This window comes from Schistocerca piceifrons, chromosome 2 (genome assembly GCF_021461385.2).
Source record: "Schistocerca piceifrons isolate TAMUIC-IGC-003096 chromosome 2, iqSchPice1.1, whole genome shotgun sequence".
Taxonomy (NCBI): Eukaryota; Metazoa; Arthropoda; class Insecta; order Orthoptera; family Acrididae; genus Schistocerca; species Schistocerca piceifrons.
Genome location: NC_060139.1, coordinates 985,813,077 through 985,832,562, shown reverse-complemented (window position 1 = coordinate 985,832,562; position 19,486 = coordinate 985,813,077). Strand labels below are relative to the sequence as shown.

The 19,486-nt window shown below is 42.8% G+C and overlaps 1 protein-coding gene across 3 annotated transcripts in view; it reads right to left on the bottom strand.

Moving 5' to 3' along the window:
- LOC124776265 (prolyl 4-hydroxylase subunit alpha-2) overlaps positions 1-18,651 on the bottom strand; it is a 203,586-nt gene extending 184,935 nt beyond the window's left edge. The window contains exon 1 of one of the 3 annotated variants that reach the window (XM_047251160.1): positions 18,544-18,651. The gene's annotated coding sequence lies outside the window, so the exon portion shown is untranslated. The remainder of the gene's footprint in view (positions 1-18,543) is intronic. The other 2 variants (XM_047251162.1, XM_047251161.1) reach the window with 2 other exon arrangements.
- Positions 18,652-19,486: the final 835 nt, after the last annotated feature.

Here is a 19,486-nt window from a genome sequence, read left to right as displayed (position 1 = left end):
GATGGACGAAGAAAAGGATACGCCATAACAAGATTAGCATAAGGGATGGACTTCAATAAAAGAACACTATTCGTATCAGATATGAATGTAGGAACACAAAAAAATTCTGTGTACATCTGAGGTACACACAAAAACTAGAACATGTGAAAGAAGCTTTAAGCCTCTGTGGTGTCATATTTACATATAATCAAAAGATGGGCTAGTTTCACTAACAGAACTACGCGGTGAATATTCAACAGAAACGAAAGTGACAATGGTTGCGCCCCAAGGAAGCGCAACAGGACCTCTACTGTTCTTAAAAGTACATAAACGATATATCAGATAGGATCATCAGGACTATGATATTGCTCGCTGACTATCCTGTTTTGTTTATTTATTATCGTCTCAGAAGCACAAACTAAATAATCAACAAAAGGTAATTGATCCTTGACATGAGTTTATACTCTGGCTGACCAGAAATTGGACATGTCGAGTGCGATGTTGCACTCATCAGGCCTCTCATGGTGAATGTGGCTGGAGATGAAGAACATGCTTGTTTGGCTGCGCAGCACCGCACTTAAAAAAAAAAAACTAACTCTACAGGTTGGTCTTGCATCTCGTGGTACCAGAGTGTAGTCTGGCGAGAGCCTTCCATGTTGTCCACTTCCCTGAATGACCAGAAGGGAGCTTCTCCTTTGGAACCATCCATTTCCCCCAAATGTTGACATTTCCCCCGTCACACTGTGATCTTTGCTTGCTGTGGTGTTCCTGTTGTTTCCCCGAAATTGTTTGGAACGTCGTCTTCGTGGTGATCACTGTGAAATGTGATCTGTACGAAATATGATCCCATCCCCTAAACATAAAATAATTATAACTACCAGTGTTTTAACCTGTACGAGAAACTTGGATATAACAGTTATTCGTATGTGTAAGTATGTGGATGTGTAAGTATCTGGCAAAGGAGATCTGGATTCTCTTACGGTCTTGCGCTATGCAAGTGTGTACAGGATCTGCTGCATATCATAAAATTGCCTGCATATTCTGTCAAGTATACATAAGAACCACCAAACTGAGCGTTAACACCTGGCTCACAGGACATGGGAACTTCGTTGCTTCCTGGAGGAGCATAGCCACAGAGAGATCTCACATAACAGTAATGGATCTCTACTTACTGGTTTGAAAGTAATCACCTTTATCGACTTCCTTTCCACTTAATAAAATGACTAAATCACTTATAACAAAATGCCAGTATGACACAATGAAAAGCATGAAGGATACTGCTGTCCAGATTGTTCTGTGACGTGGAATTCGTGCCTTCTCTGTGCCAAGGCCCTCACACTTACCACTAACGTAATACTTTTAGAGTTGTACAAACGGTGCTGTTCTACAAGGTCTGACAAAAAGACCACCTCTATTTGGAAAGGCCGTTGTGTGAGCTCTGGTGGGTATTCTGATGTGGAGGGGGTATCGATCGATAAAAGTATGCCTGTCATTTTCAGCAGGCACAATGGCTTGGCTAGATGAATATCGTACTTTTGTTGTAGAGGAGTATATTCGTCATGGTGATTCTGTGATTACTACTCAGAGAGCATTTCGTATTTGATTCGAACTTGTCCGACATGGTTCTATTCCTGATAGAAAAACTATCCGAGTTTGGTTGTCAGACTTTAGAGGATCAGGTTCTACACTGAAAACAAAATCTACTAGACGACCTTCGACAGTAACAAGGCCAAAAAATGTGGCGCGTGTTTGAGCGCCGTCCAGCAATCTCCAAAGCGTTCAGTAGTTAAACATGCAGCTGCCCTGCAATTGCTTGACAGGACTGAAAGAAGAATGCTGCAGAGAGATCTCAAATACTCCCATACTAAATGATGGTTACCCAAGAATTAAGCGACAGATATTTTGAAACTCGCAGAGCTGTTTGTCACACAATTCTTCAGAGCATTCAGCAGGCGCTGTTTTGATTTCTTCTCAGGTACTGTAAATAAAATTTCAGCTACTGGACAGCAGAAAACCCTCATTAACATCACTGTCACATGACAGAGACCCTCCGACTTCAGTTGAACCACTTTGCTGGGGACATGAAGAGGGAACTGTCTGGATACAACAAGGCGGCGCCACAGCTCACATATATGGTCATTCTCTAGAAGTTTTGAGATAGTTGTTTCTTAGACGTCTTCGCTCTTCGCGAGGACAAACCGCATCGCCCCCAAACCCACCCGATTTATCATCTTGCAATTTTTTCTTTGGGGACACTTAAAGACTTGAGTGTACAAACACCGCCTCACAACCCTGGAAGCACTAAAGGAGACAATTACCCCGGAAGCTGCTGCCATCCTACCGGAAAAGGCACGAAGAGCTGTGGTCAGCTTTTGGGAAAGGCTCTGTCAAGTTGTCAACAATGGAGGACACCATTTACCGGATATAACTTTAAAAACTAGCTAATGTAAAATGACGTAGTATTCGTAGTCCACAAATAAAAGCATTTTCTCTGAATTTTTGTTTGTTTGCTTGAAATTACTTTTTGAAATATGGGAGGTGTTTTTGCCGCACACTGTGCCAGCTAACTTGCTGGATTAATCGTGCTACTGGCCAATAAAATGACTTTCGACGTTTTTGGGACTTAAATTGCAGTTGTTTCAAAGAAAATGCCTTTTGCATGCTGCACATCGACATTTTTATTTTTATTTGTGCACCCAGACGCGTCTCGCCTTTTTTACAAGGCATCTTCAGTGGGTGTCCTGAAATATTACATGATTTGTCCTTTTTACACATGGGTTATGGTTTCACATATAGGTTATAGATTTAAAAACGGTTCCTTAACGTTTTTTTACTAAATGGAAAGGTACTTACAGGTAACTTCTAATTCACTTCATCTAAGATAACTGCTTTCTCTCATCTGGCAACCATGTGGACATCTTACAGTTCACTTTCAATTCACTGTTTTCGTTACACATCACTGCAACTGCCATGTTTTTAATACAGAGATTCAATTGTTTTTCTAAGTGTTACCAACTGTTTTGTGTGTGTGTGTGTGTGTGTGTGTGTGTGTGTGTGTGTGTGTGTGTTAGAGAGGGAGAGAGATTTCTCCTTCTTTTTTATTCTTAAAAATAACACACACACACACATACATACATACATCACAAAACAGTTGGTAACACTTAGAAAAACAAATGAATCTCTGTATTAAAAAGATGGCGGTTGCAGTGATGTGTAACGAAAACAGTGAATTGAAAGTGAACTGTAAGATGTCCACCTGGTTGCCAGATGAGGAAAAGCAGTTTGGTTAGATGCAGTGAATTAGAAGTTATCTGTAAGTACCTTTCCATTTCGTAAAAAATGTCAAGGAACTGTTTTTAAATCTGCAACCTAGATGTGAAACCATAACCTACGTGTAAAAAGGACAAATCATGTAATATTTCAGGACACCCACTGAAGAGGCCTTGTACAAAAGGCGAAACGCATCTGGGTGCACAAATAAAAATAAAAATTTCGATGTGCAGCATGCAAAAGGCATTTTCTTTGAAACAACTGTAATTTATAAACAATTGCTGCGAAAATGGCCACTACAAGAAACGCGTTTTTGGGACTTACATGGTTTTCCATGTCTGTACTTAATTTGTTGTACCGGAAATACGTTTAAATGTAGCAGTTCATGCACTAGGGCCAGAGGACCACCAACACTGAAGTTCTGCCAATGGCCAGTCATCACTAAGTCGTGATGTATACAGTGGCCACGGAAATAAAAACATGGAAACATTTTTAACCGTGAACAGACAGCACTTAAATGAGATTATGAGCGAACAGCTAAATAAAACTGACAGCGCCCAACTTTTGTCGAATGTGCTCTCCCTCGCCAAACGAACGGACTCAGCAATCTTCTGTGCTTTCCCGATTACGTTACATGAAGACGACCGTTGCGTGGTTAACTAACGACAGTTCTGCTGCCTCGCTAGCTGAGTTGGCAATCAATTTGCCTTCTCTTGACACATTTGACGCTGGAGACTCAACCAGTTATCTCCACCAGCACGAGGCGAAACATCAGACAGAAAAAAAAAAACGACTTGGAATACTGCCAAAACAGCGAAGATAAAAGGGAACTATTTATCACAAAGAATATAAACACCGACCACGGAAGCTGGCGCAGTTTGGTTATGTGAGGGGCTTCAGTAAGTAAGCTACACGTTATTAAGGCAGGCGAAGCAACGTTTATTGAATGCTGCACTACACATCTAAGTCACGGAAACGTGGCACTATTTTTCAACACAGTCTCTGTAAAACAACGGTAATAACGTTCTACTAAGTTCCCCGATTACCTGGACATTGTCATCCACGCTCAATGTTCCTTCACCCACAACAGAGCAGAAATCGTGTCGAATTATTGACACCATTTCACTGCGGCTGGACGCGAAACTGCATTTCGTCGATTTACTACCAGAATTTCACCGAATAACAGTGTGTAGCTTTAAAGATTTTTCTCACAAGACTCGTACTATCCTGCGTACTTCATCTTTGGAGTATGTTTCTAGTTGTTCGCACCTGTTACTCGTACCGCAACAGAGCAGTGAAAGAAATCGGGAACATGTACTGTCTTCTGACAATGTGGTACTCTCATTCGGCAATGGTCTTGGCGACGACATGTGTAATTTACTTACTGAAGTCTCAACGTCACTAACTGTTGCAGAAACAACGAAACAAACATGCCAAATTTAAACAGACGCAAAATCCCCACGGTTGGTGATCCTTTACAGAAGCTTGAAACTTAGCGCCGAATTCAACGCGAGACGCCTATAACAGTTTCCGCAGCGAAACTTTGTCTCGAAACCTGGCAGAAAATCCAAAGAGATTATGGTCGTATGTGAAGTATGTTAGCGGCAAGCAACAATCAATGCGTTCTCTGCTCGATAACAATGGAGATACTACCGAAACAGTGCTGCCAAAGCAGATTTACTAAACACAGCCTTCAGAAATGGCTTCACAAAAGAAGACGAAATAAATATTCCAGAATTCGAATCGAGAACAGCTGTCAACATGAGTAACGTAGAAGTAAATGTCCTCGGAGTAGTGAAGCAACTCAAATCACTTAATAAAAGCAAGTCTTCTGGTCCAGACTGTATACCAATTAGGTTCCTTTCGGAGTATGCTGATACATTAGCTCCATACTTAACAATCATATACAACCGTTCGCTCGACGAAAGATCCGTACCCAAAGACTGGAAAGTTGCACAGGTCACACCAATATTCAAGAAAGGTAGTAGGAGTAATCCACTACATTACAGGCCCATATCGTTAACGTCGATATGCAGCAGGATTTTAGAACATGTTTGTGTTCGAACATTATGAATTACCTCGAAGGAACAGGTTATTGACACACAGTCAACATGGGTTTAGAAAACATCGTTCCTGTGAAACACAATTAGCTCTTTATTCACATGAAGTGCTGAGTGCTACTGACAAGGGATTTCAGATCGATTCCGTATTCCTGGATTTCCGGAAGGCTTCTGACACTGTACCACACAAGCGGTTCGTAGTAAAATTGCGTGCTTATGGAATATCGTCTCAGTTATGTGACTGGATTTGCGATTTCCTGTCACAGAGGTCAAAGTTCATAGTAATTGACGGAAAGTCATCGAATCAAACAGAAGTGATTTCTGGCGTTCCATAAGGTGGTGTCATATGCACTTTGCTGTTCGTTATCTATATAAACGATTTGGGAGTCAATCTGAGCAGCCGTCTTCGTTTGTTTGCAGTTGACGCTGTCGTTTATTGACTGATAAAGTCATCAGAAGATCAAAACAAACTGCAAAACGATTTATAAAAAATACCTGAATGGTGCGAGAAGTGGCAGTTGACCCTAATAACGAAAAGTGTGAGGTCATCCACATGAGTGCTAAAAGGAACTCGTTAAACTTCGGTTACACGATAAATCAGTCTAATGTAAAAGACGTAAATCAACTCAATACCTAGGTATTACAATTACGAACAACTTAAATTGGAAAGAACACATAGAAAATGTTGTGGGGAAGGCTAACCAAAGGCTGCGTTTTATTGGCAGGACATTTACAAAATGTAACAGACCTACTAAGGAGACTGCCTACACTACGCTTGTCCGTCCTCTTTTAGAATACTGCTGCGCGGTGTGGGGTCCTTACCACGTAGGACTGACGGAGCACATCGAAAAAGTTCAAAGAAAGGCAGCACGTTTTGTATTATCGCGAAATTTGGGAGAGAGTGTCACAGAAATGGTACAGGATTTGGGCTGGAAATCATTAAAAGAAAGGCGTTTTTCGTTGCGACGGAATCTTCTCACGAAATTCCAATCACCAACTTTCTCCTCTGAATGCGAAAATATTTTGTTGACACCGACCTACATAGAGCGGAACGATCACCAAGATAAAATACGGGAAATCAGAGCTCGTAAGGAAAGATATAGGGGTTCATTCTTTCCGCGTGCTATACGAGATTGGAATAGTAGAGAATTGTGAAGGTGGTTCGATGAACCCTCTGCCAGGCACTTAAATGTGATTTGCTGAGTATCCATGTAGATGTAGAAGAACCGCAAAGCGCATCGTATATCCGTTTAGTATAGCCTGACACAGGCTTCATCTGTCACCTGTTATTTAAATACCTTTTATTCTTTTCTACGCTAAAGCGTTTACGAGCCATAATCAGTGGTATGACAAATGACGATAATAACATAGAGACTTTATGATGCTGGAGTGGACCAGCAAAACCGGTAGCATTTAAACAGAGAGATATCGAGATGCGATTGGCGTTGTTATTATTACTTCTCATATATTATATTCATCAGCTGTTCTCCAACTTGAGGGTGAGGATGAAAGAAAAAAAATCCAATTAGCGTATGAAACAACTAGAAAGTCCAGTCACATTAATGTGAGCGCTGACTATGTTCAACGTCAGTCGGCAAGAACCACTCACAGACGACAGGTGGGACCACTAGCAGAGGAGAGTGTATAAAGCGTGTCGAAAGGGACGCGGAAACAGCGAAGTAGTTGATCCTGAGAAATCAGTACCCAGAACAACCACCTCTGGCCATAATAACGGCCTTGATACGCCTGGGCATTGAGTCAAACAGAGCTTGGATGGCGTGTACAGGTACAGCTGCCCATGCAGCTTCAACACAATACCACAGTTCATCAAGAGTAGTGACTGGCGTATTGTGACGAGCCAGTTGCTCGGCCACCACTGACCAGACGTTTTCAGTTGGTGAGAGATCTGGAGGATGTGCTGGCCAGGACAGCAGTCGAACATTTTCTGTATACAGAAAGGCCCGTACAGGAACTGCAAACATGCGATCGTGCATTATCCTGCTGAAATGTAGGGTTTTGCGGGGATCGAATGAAGGGTAGAGCCACGGGTCGTAACGCATCTGAAATGTAACGTCCACTGTTCACAGTGCCGTCAATGCGAACAAGAGGTGACCGAGACGTGTAACCAATGGCTCCCCATACCATCACGCCGGGTGATACGCCAGTATGGTGATGAGGAATACACGCTTCCAATGTGCGTTCACCGCGATGTCGCCAAACTCGGATGCGACCATCATGATGGTGTAAACAGAACTTGGATTCATCCGAAAAAATGACGTTTTGCCATTCGTGCACCCAGGTTCGTTGTTGAGTACACCATCGCAGGTGCTCCTGTCTGTGATGCAGCGTCAAGGGTAACCGCAGCCATGGTCTTCGAGCTGATAGTTCATGCTGCTGCAAACGTCGTCGAACTGTTCGTGCCGATGGTTGTTGTCTTGCAAACGTCCCCATCTGTTAACTCAGGGATCGATCCGTGGCTGCACGATCCGTTACAGCCACGTGGATAAGATGCCTGTCATCTGGACTGCTAGTGACACGAGGCCGTTGAGACCCAGCACGGCGTTTCGTATTACCCTCCTGAACCCACCGATTCCATATTCTGCTAACAGTCATTGGATCTCGACCAACGCGAGCAGCAATGTCGCGATAAGATAAACCGCAATCGCGATAGGCTACAATCCGATCTTTATCAAAGTCGGAAACGTGATGGTAGGAACGCATTTCTCCTCTTTACGTGAGGCATCACAACAACGTTTCACCAGGCAACGCCGGTCAACTGCTGTTCGTGTATGAGAAATCGGTTGGAAACTGTCCTCATGTCAGCACGTTGTAGGTGTCGCCACCGGCGCCAACCTTGTGTGAATGCTCTGAAAAGCTAATGATTTGCGTATCACGGCATCTTCTTCCTGTCGCTTAAATTCCGCGTCTGTAGCACGTGATCTTCGTGGTGTAGCAATTTTAATGGCCAGTAGTGTACTTGCTCAACAATTCACTAAGTGATCAGAAGTACCCGGACAGACATTAATGGGCGTCAGTATGATGTGAGTCCACCGTTCGCGTATATGATGGTTTGAACTCTTCTGGGGACGTTTTCAATAAGGTGTCTCAATGTCTGTGGGGGAATGGCAGCTCGCTGTTCCTCAAGTGTCGAAACCAGACACATTAGTGATGCTGGACGCAAGGGTCAGGAGCGAAGTCGGCGTTTTAACATATCACAGAGGAATTCCATTGGCTTCAGGTTGGGATTCTGCGCAGGCCAGTACATTTCAGGAATGTTGTTCTCCACGAACCATTGTCTCACAGGTGCTGCTTTATGACAGAGAGCGCGTGGTTGATAGACTCACTGTCTCCGAACTTGTCCTCTACTGTACGCAGTGCACTGTGCTGCAAAATATGTAACGACAAAAATTATCCAAATAACCTAACACCACCTCCTCTGTACTTCAGTGTTGGCACTACACATGATGGAAGATAACATTCTCCAGGCATTCGCCAGACCCAGTGCCCCACGGCGGCGCTTTTGACACCACCTTCAGTGTCGCTCAGCATCGACTACTGAAATGTAGCTTATAAGGAGCTGCTCTACAATTTTACCACATAGTTTTTAACTCTCCATCCCACAGGCAGTACACCAGCTGGATTGCTGATAGCACTTTGGAATCCGGGAGTGATTCCTTCCGTTGATTTCATGCGAATTTTTACAACGATCTTCAGCAATGGTCGACGGTCGTTGTCCGTGAGTACGTAAGGTATGCCTGGTCTTGGTGTAGGTGTGGTTGTTCCACGTGACAGTCACATCACCAGCAATCGACTTGGGCAGCTTTAGAAGGATTGAAAAGTCCCTGATGGATTTGTTACTCAGACGACATATACTGACTACTATACGTTCAAAGTCACTGAGGTTTCCAGGGTGCCTATTCTGTATCTTTCCGCCATTGTGCCGATCGTTTCAGTACTCAAGAGCACCGAACGATCTAGTACTCGAATTAGAGCTCCTGCATTATTTAGGATGCATTTCGGAAGCGATACCGTTCGGGTCTACAGAACCGAAGCGCTGTTGTCGGTTTGCGTCGCGCAAGCCAATCAAAAGCAAGCGCCGCAGATCCGCGCAGGGGGGCGCAGAAAGCTATGCGCAGAAAGCAACGTGTTTTCTCAGTTGTGCGCATGACGTCACGGTGGAAGCAGCTGTGCCAAACAGTACACAGTTCGAATTGTGTATGATTGTTTTTCTTGTGTTGTTTTGTGTTTGAAGGAGTATTTTGATTGAGTTCTTTCTTCTGAGGTACTCAGTCAACAGCGGAAACATTCGGAATTCGGGAGTGTTAACGGTTTTTGCTGTAATTGATATTTGATTCGGAACTGAAACGGTTAGCGATAGTGGACAGCAGAATCAACATTGTGTTCGCCGGCTCTATAGTTTATGGTTCGTCCTGTGAAATTCCTATTGGAAAATCTACAAGTGAGTGAGAAAATTAATTTTTACAATGCCAGGCTGTGCTGTAACGGGCCGTTTTTCCTACAACTGGAGCACAAAGGGAACTGACGTAATGTATCACAGTTTCCCACGTAATGAAACATTACAAAAACTATGGTTGTCGAAATGTTGAGGGAAAGACAGTGTAAATGTTGCGCATGCAAGAATATGTTCTCTCCATTTCGCAGAAACCGATTACTTAAGGGATTTACAGTCTGAATTGCTTAATTTGCCCCGAAAAAGAATGCTCAAGCCAGATGCAGTTCCTTCGCGCAATTTGCCGTGCAGTAGTGCGACTGTCAATGTGTCACCCGCAACAGAAGACAGAACCAAACGGTATAAGAAACGAGAACTACATAAGAAATCTCTGGAAACTCTGGAAAAGCTGTCACCAAATAAGAAACATCATAATAAGAGCACATGTACAGATGACAGTTTTTTCTTTTTTTTTTTTTTTTTTTTGAGACACAGATAAAGTTACTTTGATGAATACTATAGCGGCTTTAGAAAGAAGGAATGCTGTTCTTACAAACAAGTGTGTGCAACTTCGAGCTCTTTAGTAAATTCATTTCAATGCGATTAAATGAATAGTTTCTGATTTATTTGAGCCGAGGTTTCGAATTTCAAGTGTGTGTCAGTGTGGTTATGATCTGACATTTTACCGATGTGTGAGGCATAAGCTGCGAAAGAATATAACTCATCACTTTTAACTGTAATATTTTAGCAGCAGAAAAGCAGTTTAGACATCTCATTTCTGGTATAAACAAAATCTTCCGCCAAAAACTTGACGTAAACGCGCATGCCGTGTCGTCTGCTTGTGAGCGCTTGCTTCCACGCTGACGTCACTAGGCCAGCCAATGGCAGAGCAGAGCGCTTACTGCCCAACCTTATTATTTAGTAACCTCGTATCCGCCCATGCGCCCTGCAGCGCGCACAGCGCCACGAACACAAAGCGGCTAGCAGACGACACAGGCGCGCTATTCTTCCAAGTACTAAAAATTGTGTTTACGTTGCCATAACGTTATGGTATAACGCATGACGCCGCATTCTATCGAGCTGACGTGACCGTCTTCATCGCTCTTGCCTCCTCCTTAGCAGTATCAGGCGCAGTATATCAATTTCCATGATTCTCAGCTGAAATGCATAGAAATTTTTACAGTTTTCCTGATCGCATGTTTCCATGCATGCATAATAACGATAGCGTATTTGACTGTATTCTGCAGATTGTCGTAAATGACACATTATGTCTTCTTATTCTCATTCACACTGACATCATGTTTTGGATTTTACGATTCGGAAAATGAGAAGGAATAGTGTGTAGTACCACATTGTACTAACACATCTGTAAAAGCACCCGAAAAATTGATTCTGAGAGTTTCAAAGAATAAGAAAATAAACAGATGTGGTTGTAACTCGCGCCTAGAGATCCAAACGATTAAGTAGCCCACTTCCCTATATGTTACGTCAACGATTTGGGTCTTAAAAACAAAATGGAAAATACGCATTTTCGAGAGGTTGGTTGGTTGGTTGGGGAAAGAGACCAGACAGCGTGGTCATCGGTCTCATCGAATTAGGGGAGGATGGGGAAGGAAGTCGGCCGTGCCCTTTCAGAGGAACCATCCCGGCATTTGCCTGGAGCGATTTAGGGAAATCACGGAGAACCTAAATCACGATGGCCGGACGCGGGATTGAACCGTCGTCCTCCCGAATGCGAGTCCAGTGTCTAACCACTGCGCCACCTCGCTCGGTATTTTCGAGAGCTCCTGCAGTTCGTCGAAGTTAATAACTTGCATCTCATGAATGAAAATGTTTCGTATATGGTGCTACAGTCTAAAAATATTACGGCGGATATCTTTCATCTCTGTCTACTTTGTTGATGTTTCGATCGCAGTTAAGTACTTGTGACAAGCAAGATTATCAACATGACTGCTACTAGTTACATTCCCAGCAATTTAAGTTGTGCTCTTAGATTCCTGTCTAACCGCATACTCGGAAATCGCTACATTTTCAGAAAAAATGGTGAATTATTTCTGACAAGAAAAAATGCAAAGGTCACTGTCGGTTCTTTCACTCACAGCAATGTCATCTCCAGCAATTTCACATTTCCTTTTTTAAAGACATAGAAATCACGAAATCATTACTGAGGAAGTGCGCTCTTACATATGAGTAATAACGAATATTGCAGAAAAATCTTAGCCTATACGAATAACATTCTCAGAACGTGTTGCATATATGAAGAGGAAAAAAATTTTTTTTGCACCTATCCGTGCGCTAACCCGTGTCTTTTCATGTCGCATCCCCGCGCGCTAATCACTTTTTTTTGCCTGAGACCGCTTTTTTTGTCTTTTTTTATGCTCTGCTCATCTTTTTTATTTTTTTAAATTTTTGTTTTATTTTTTTTTCCAAAAGAAAACAAATACTCCAAACTACTTGGCCACGCCATACAACGTAAACGCTATGCTCAATTCTCATACTATTGTGTAGAGGAACGTAGGCTGACTTCGTTGCCAAACGGTGCTGCGCAAGTCATAAATGCATGATAGTTTGGAAGGTTTCCAATATCAGACTTCACATAATTGCTTTCCATAATAATAATAATGATTACTAACTAAGCCATTTGTGAGAAAAAGTACACAAAGCCACTAGTAACGTCAGTTCACACTAATGTAATACACGTAAGCAGAGCCGATATCTTGATATTTAACGGGCTTTACACTCTTATTTGCATAAAAATAACACGTATTTTAACCGAAAACGTTTTTTGTTTTTGGATGTAATTATTCACAGTAACAACCTAACCATATTTCTAACAAAGGAAAATAGTCTATTATGAACTCACTTTCCATCTGGATGCGTCCTCTGGTGATTCTTTAGTAACACAATCACTAAATCCAAAGCTAAAACCGCTAAATATGTTTAAAATAACAAATTATAGGTGTACATGAACCATAGCTCACCGATCGACAGGTCCACACCGAAATCCAAAACCTCCCGGTACAATTGTCGTAAAATCAGGGGGAGGACCGTCCGGCAACAGATCTCAGAAGCTTACTGAATAGGATATTTCGATAAAGAACCGAAAATGACGTCACTACCGAGACAATCCTACTACACCGATAGGTATGAACGATACAGAATAGGGCCCCTGGCCGTCCCATTCGGCTCTTACTACTTGTCTACTGACAACACCATTCTGCCCGCCTTCTTTTATACTGTCTGGTCCGCCTCTAGTGGTCTATTCCGCCCACATTACATAGCGGTGTCCGGATACTTTTGATCAAATAATGTATAGGTCACGTAATTACCGCGGCGGTAAAATTGCAGTAACTGACCTCATACGGATCAACATCGACAGTCTTTCTACCTGCAGACAACTTGTACGAAGTATGACAACCATGGAGTCTTATACCAAATCATTTACGTATGCATGTCTCTGCATAAACTTGCCATCGGTATGCTTGTTCTGTTCATGTCACGTACTGCCGCTGCCAAGCGGAATCACGCGTTAAGTCCCGCGCCAGAATTAATGTTCTTTGCGTCACACCACCACTAACGGAGAAAGCGAGAGGGAAGCACACAGATAATAGTTTGTAACGTCAGCCGCAAGACAAACAATTACGGAGAAAGTGACATTAAAACACACGGCCTACAAAGCAAAGGGAAGAGGTAAATGTTTGTTTACTCGGTAGCCTAGAGCTTACCGTGAACCCATTATGTTAAATACTAGTCGAAAGACAAACAATGTGGGTGAAAGCGTTATTAACATACTCAACTCACATGCAACGCTTTTAACAACAATAAATTTTCCTTTTCTGGGAGGTGAAGAACTTGCGAGGGCTATTCGGAAACTGATGTCCGATCGGGAGCGAAATGGAGACCGCGGCGCAGGTCCGACCATGTTTTGCATACATGTGTTGGACAGTGTCTGTGGTATGCTTGTCGACCGCGTCACGTCGCTCTTTTCGGTTCGGAGAGCACAGTCAGCACGTAAAGATGCCTGGAAAATAGTGTCTCCCGCCAGGTGAGAGATTTCACCATATGTCATGCAGCCCACATAACGTAACTGTCATGAGTTTCCTTCTTCATGCCAGTTCTGGGCAGCACACCGCACTGCAGGGGCACTGAAGACGCTCCTGCAGCGTTTTCCATGGGAAATCTTTGATCGCCCACCATACAGCCCGGACTTGGCTCCCTCCGATGTTCATCTCTGCTCTCATGAAGCGCTGGCTCTGAAGACATTTTGGCACAGACAACGACCTGCAGACCAGCGCAGAGAAGTGGCGATAAGCGCAGGCGGCTGCCTTCTATGAAGAGTGTGGTGTCACCGCCAGACACCACACTTGTTAGGTGGTAGCCTTTAAATCGGCCGCGGTCCGTTAGTATACGTCGGACCCGCGTGTCGCCACTATCAGTGATTGCAGACCGAGCGCCGCCACACGGCAGGTCTAGAGAGTCTTCCTAGCACTCGCCCCAGTTGTACAGCCGACTTTGCTAGCGATGGTTCACTGACAAAATACGCTCTCATTTGCCGAGGCGATAGTTAGCATAGCCTTCAGTTATGTCATTTGCTACGACCTAGCGAGGTGCTATTATCATTTGCTATTTATCTTGTGATGCATGTTCCGTCAAGAGCGATGTTCACCAATTATGGATTAAAGTTAAGTATTCCAGAAGCTACGTACTTTTTTTACTAGACTCAACTCCTTTAACTGTTCCAGACCTCACGCCAGCCTGCGTGAGCTTAAACGCGTGCCTTTCGGCTTCCTCCTAGTGGACTGGCTGTCTTGCCAGTCCACAACAAAGAGGGTACTGGAAAGTTGGTACAACACTACGATAAATGTCAAAGTCGGAGCGGCGACTGTTTAGAGAAGTAGCTGGAAGGTGTAGCTAACTGATGAAAGTAAAACATTTTTGATTTGCACAGTGGTTTCCATTTCGCGACCGATCGGACCTTAATTTCCGAATAGGCCTCGTAATTATAGCACGTTCATTCTATTGCTCGTTCCACAGACACACAGTGATAACGCGTCGTTGAATGTAGTACATGTGATAAAAACAAATTACTGAATATTTCACACGAAAAATTACATAGTTTTAGGGTTATGGAACACGCAAAAAAGATTGAAAACGTTTCTTTTTACCAATTTTTATCCGGCAGCGGCCATAAATATTTAAATACAGTTTATTCACATACTAAAATAAGCACAATTGACGGCTGCTATAGCCAAAAATTACAGAATAAATATTTCACACGAAAAATTACGTAGTTTTAGGGTTATGGAACGCGCAAACAAGATTGAAAACGTTTCTTTTTACATATTTTCATCCGGCAGCGGCCATAAATATGTAAATACAGTTTGTTCACATACTAAAATAAGCACAATTGACGGCTGCTATAGCCAACCATTGTCAAATGAGACGATTGAATATTGACTCCTGTACTGATCACGTTGTTGCACCTTAATAGAGCAGATGTTGACGGTTTTATAGAACTCACATAATCTGACGTCAGCAACTCCTGTGAAACATTACGATGATGGAGAGGACGGACTTGGCCTATGGTAAGTCCATCCCACTTTCTTTAATCTGCACTTTATTGGTAGCTGACCGTTTTTGATAGCTACAAGTAACTGAGTTCCAGAACAATTTTTGTATTTATGTGGACTGTGCGGCTGATCCCGGCGGAGGTTCGAGTCCTCCCTCGGGCATGGGTGTTTGTGTTCGTCCTTAGGATAATTTAGGTTAAGTAGTGTGTAAGCTTAGAGACTGATGACCTTAGCAGTTAAGTCCCATACGATTTCACACACATTTTTTTTGTATTTATGTAGATCGTTCTTTAATCCGCACTTTATTGGTAGCTGAACGTTTTTGATAGCTTCAAGTAATTGAGTTCCATAACAATTTTTGTATCTATGTAGATAGTTCTTATTTGTAGTACTGAATCTGGGAAATTAGTAATCTGTTGAAAAAATCGGTGTATTGAGAAATAAGGACACTAAGAAGCAGTATTTACGCATCAAATATTGTCTGAACTGCTTACGTTTGAATTCACATTACAGATAATTCATACAAATAAAGCAGTTGTTTATTTTCCAACTAATGGTTTCGATGCTTCGCACCATTATCTTCAGGTGGAGAACTATTTAGTGACACAGCTAATGCTGGTGATGAGTACAGACGTCTTTCAACAGTTGCAGATCAAAGGCAGTGTAGGTTATTTTTTGTCTTTTGAGGGACGATAGAGTTGTAAAGGGTCTGCATACTGTTGCCTTATGTATGTCCTCTCCCCTGACCCTGTAACTACAATTCATTGTCAGAAATTCACGCTTTTTAACCTCTAAAGTGCCTTTTCTAAATCAAAAACTTTTATCATTAGAAAAAGACGCAAAATAACCTACACTACCCTCGGTCTGCGACTGTGAAAAGACGTCTATACTCTTCACCAACACCATCCATGTAAATAAACAGTTCTCCACCTGGCGATGAAGGTGTGAATCATCGAAACGCAAAGTGACAACATAGACAAGTGACTGGCGCAGGAACTGTTTTATTTGTATCGATCAACAGTCGCAGCATTCATAATGCAGTCCGTTATGGACGAAATATTCACAAATAATTCGTATTACGCACTTGTGGGTTGGGAAAAGTTTATCTTGAGGACGTATCTTAAAATGTAATAATCTACAACATCATGGGATGGATGCAAACTACGCCAGCTTGCTGTATTTATTTTTATCTGGCCTATCTCTGATACTGTTCGTGTAAGTGATAGTAATTCAGCAGTTCCGTACTATACTCCTCCCAACAATATTTTTTATCAAGCTGTAATCTTAAGAATTTCCCGCTATCAGCCCTTTCACTAGACATTGTTGGTACACGCAGAATTAACTACGCCAAAGAAGTTGCAAATATTGACATCTGACTAAAAAATTCTTTTCACAAAGTGCGAAATGGTCGCATTTGAACACAATGTGATCCACGAGGTATATAAATTTGTTTCCAGTGTAAGATGACAAAATGTTGTCCACAGATATCGACTTCAGTCAATGACCATCCTCACATCTGCGTATATACAGTCCGAATAACGCGTGAACAAAATCGAGAATTGAGGCAAATTGACGTCTTTACGAAAAAAATACGCAAGCCCTTTTAGCCATACGTGAAAAACTAAACACATACGGTCTACCAAGATCACAGAATAACAGGAAGCATCACGTGAACGGCATGGGTAAATATGATCACAGTTCATGGTCTGAGAACAATATATAGTAATTAGGAACGAAGGAATTATTGTTGAAGCGATCGAGTAAGGACTGTGTACTATAATCGGCTGACTACTAGATCACAAATATTCAGAGAAAAATAAACCCAGTGTAAGGAGATTCGTTCATTGTGGAGAACAATAATATCAACACGTTTTTTATCGAGTGTAACAGTTCATGGAATGCTATAAGTACTGAAATAGATCCGTCCTCACACTGGACGCATCGTTAAGACGAACTGTATTCCTACCATCACGCACGGCATGGTCTTGCATCTGAACTAAACGACAACGTACATTTCAAGGCGCGATGTTTGTCATACAATTTGCATGTGAGCTGTTCTTTCGACTGTTAATCAAAGGCAAACTACTTCCGTGCATAAAAACACAAGATTTAATTAGAGAATAATATCCAATTAATTTGGTCAATACGAAACTGACTTAATTCTTGAATCAGGGCTAACCGTAGCCTGAGTAAACTCATACAACGCATTTAGGACTTCTTTACTCTGCTATCCAGCGAGTACAACAGTTTTTAAATATTTATGACGTCTTCAGATATAAGACTCATATTCTGTATTAACTTATCACGTTTGATATCCAAGGTTTTCGGTTGTATTCTGTCTCTCACTAGAAGCTCTAAGGCATCGTAGATTATAAATTCTTTTCTAATGAGTAAACAGGAGAGACACTGTAATTTTAAATCCAAACGCACGCTCAGAGGTACACCTCGTCTGAGAGTAATTCATTAGGAGCGTATATCATGTTAAACCATTAATGATGAGATTGCATCTTGAATGCTACCGGCAAGTCTAGAATCTGCACAGCAGTCTAAGAACAACGGTTGTACAGATTCCACACATATATTGCATTATTGTGCAGCAAAAGCATAACGATACTGTGACAGATGAAAGAAGTTTCGTCTCCTTCATTTTTAGTAACTATACGCTATAATGAGATCCGGATCTACACGAGTTTAAAGACAAAGATCATATTGAAACTTTTAAAGTGAAGTTTATCTCCTCAAAAATTGCTGTGGCGGGAATGTGACTATGTATGAACACATAGGAAACATATTATCGATGTCGAGTTTTGCACGTCCGTCTGCAGACGACAGTTAGTAACTGAACGACAGAATGTTCTCGAACACCGTCGGAAACCTAACACCGTGTCTCTTTCGTCGCGACTGCTACGAGGACGAAAGGGAAGCCGAAACGCTTAGTGAATAAGTAAGGGACGTACTGGCTCAGCGCCATCAGAAGCGAAATGTGGCTGCGGATGAAGCGTCCTCCACCGGTCACTGTACTTGGCTATTCGCAATAATAAAAATGACAGGGAGCACTGCAACCGCTCCGCGTAAAATTCGGCAGATGCTCTGCTTCTCAACTTGGCGTGGCTGTGTCCCGTTCACCAGCATCGATAACCACCTGTCAGCTAGGATCGAACAGCGGACACTCGAGTACAGCGCATGCGCAGAAGCTCATGCCTGTGCCGCCTACCTGTTGGTCAGATCGCGCAGATGAGCTCCACGAGAGAAGAGGACGCCGGCGTGAAAGAACACAGCCTCCGCGGGCACGCAGACACGAGCCGACTGATGAACCGCTGGCCTGTGCAGCTGCTGCACCAGGCGGTTTGGTCAAGGGGCAGTGGGAGGGTGGGGGGGGGGGAGGGGAGGAGGTGAGGGGAGGGGGGAGAGGGGACTGCTGGAGAGGGAGGGGGAAACGGGGATGGCACAGGCCGGAGAAAGCTCAGGCAGGATGCTGTCTGCGTTAACTCGCGCTCTGTTAAAAGCGGCCGTCTAGATAAGGACACCCGGGGTGCGTGTTTTATGGGTGCCGCGCCCGCAGTCTCAGCAGCTACCGGCGAGGATGTCTTGGAAGACGGTCACGATCTGAAGACTTACATTACGCAGTGAGACGACCGGCAAGCGAGGCGAGAGGTCCTCATTTTCACCTGCACACCCGGAAGGCACAGTACAGACAGATACGAAGCACACTATAGTTGAGCGAACTGCATCCTTCAATGCCATAACTTCAACGCCGTTTCAGTAATTCGACTTAGAGCGCATAAACTTACACTTGTAAATTATTTCTATATCTCCAGCATGCTGGAGTTGAAACAGGTATGCAATTTTTATGTGGTTACAGGAACCGTCTTAAATTGCGTGGGAGGGTTTTATTTATTTACTGACGACTTTTTTCGGACGGCTTGCCCATTTTCAAATCATATTGAAGGAAAAAATAGAGTGGATGTTACGATACATAGCAATTAAGACTATGTATCTTACGGTATCCCCGTAAGATTTTGTGTTGACTACGCTACAAATACAGGGTGTTACAAAAAGGTACGGCCAAACTTTCAGGAAACATTCCTCACACACAAATAAAGAAAAGATGTTATGTGGACATGTGTCCGGAAACGCTTAATTTCCATGTTAGAGCT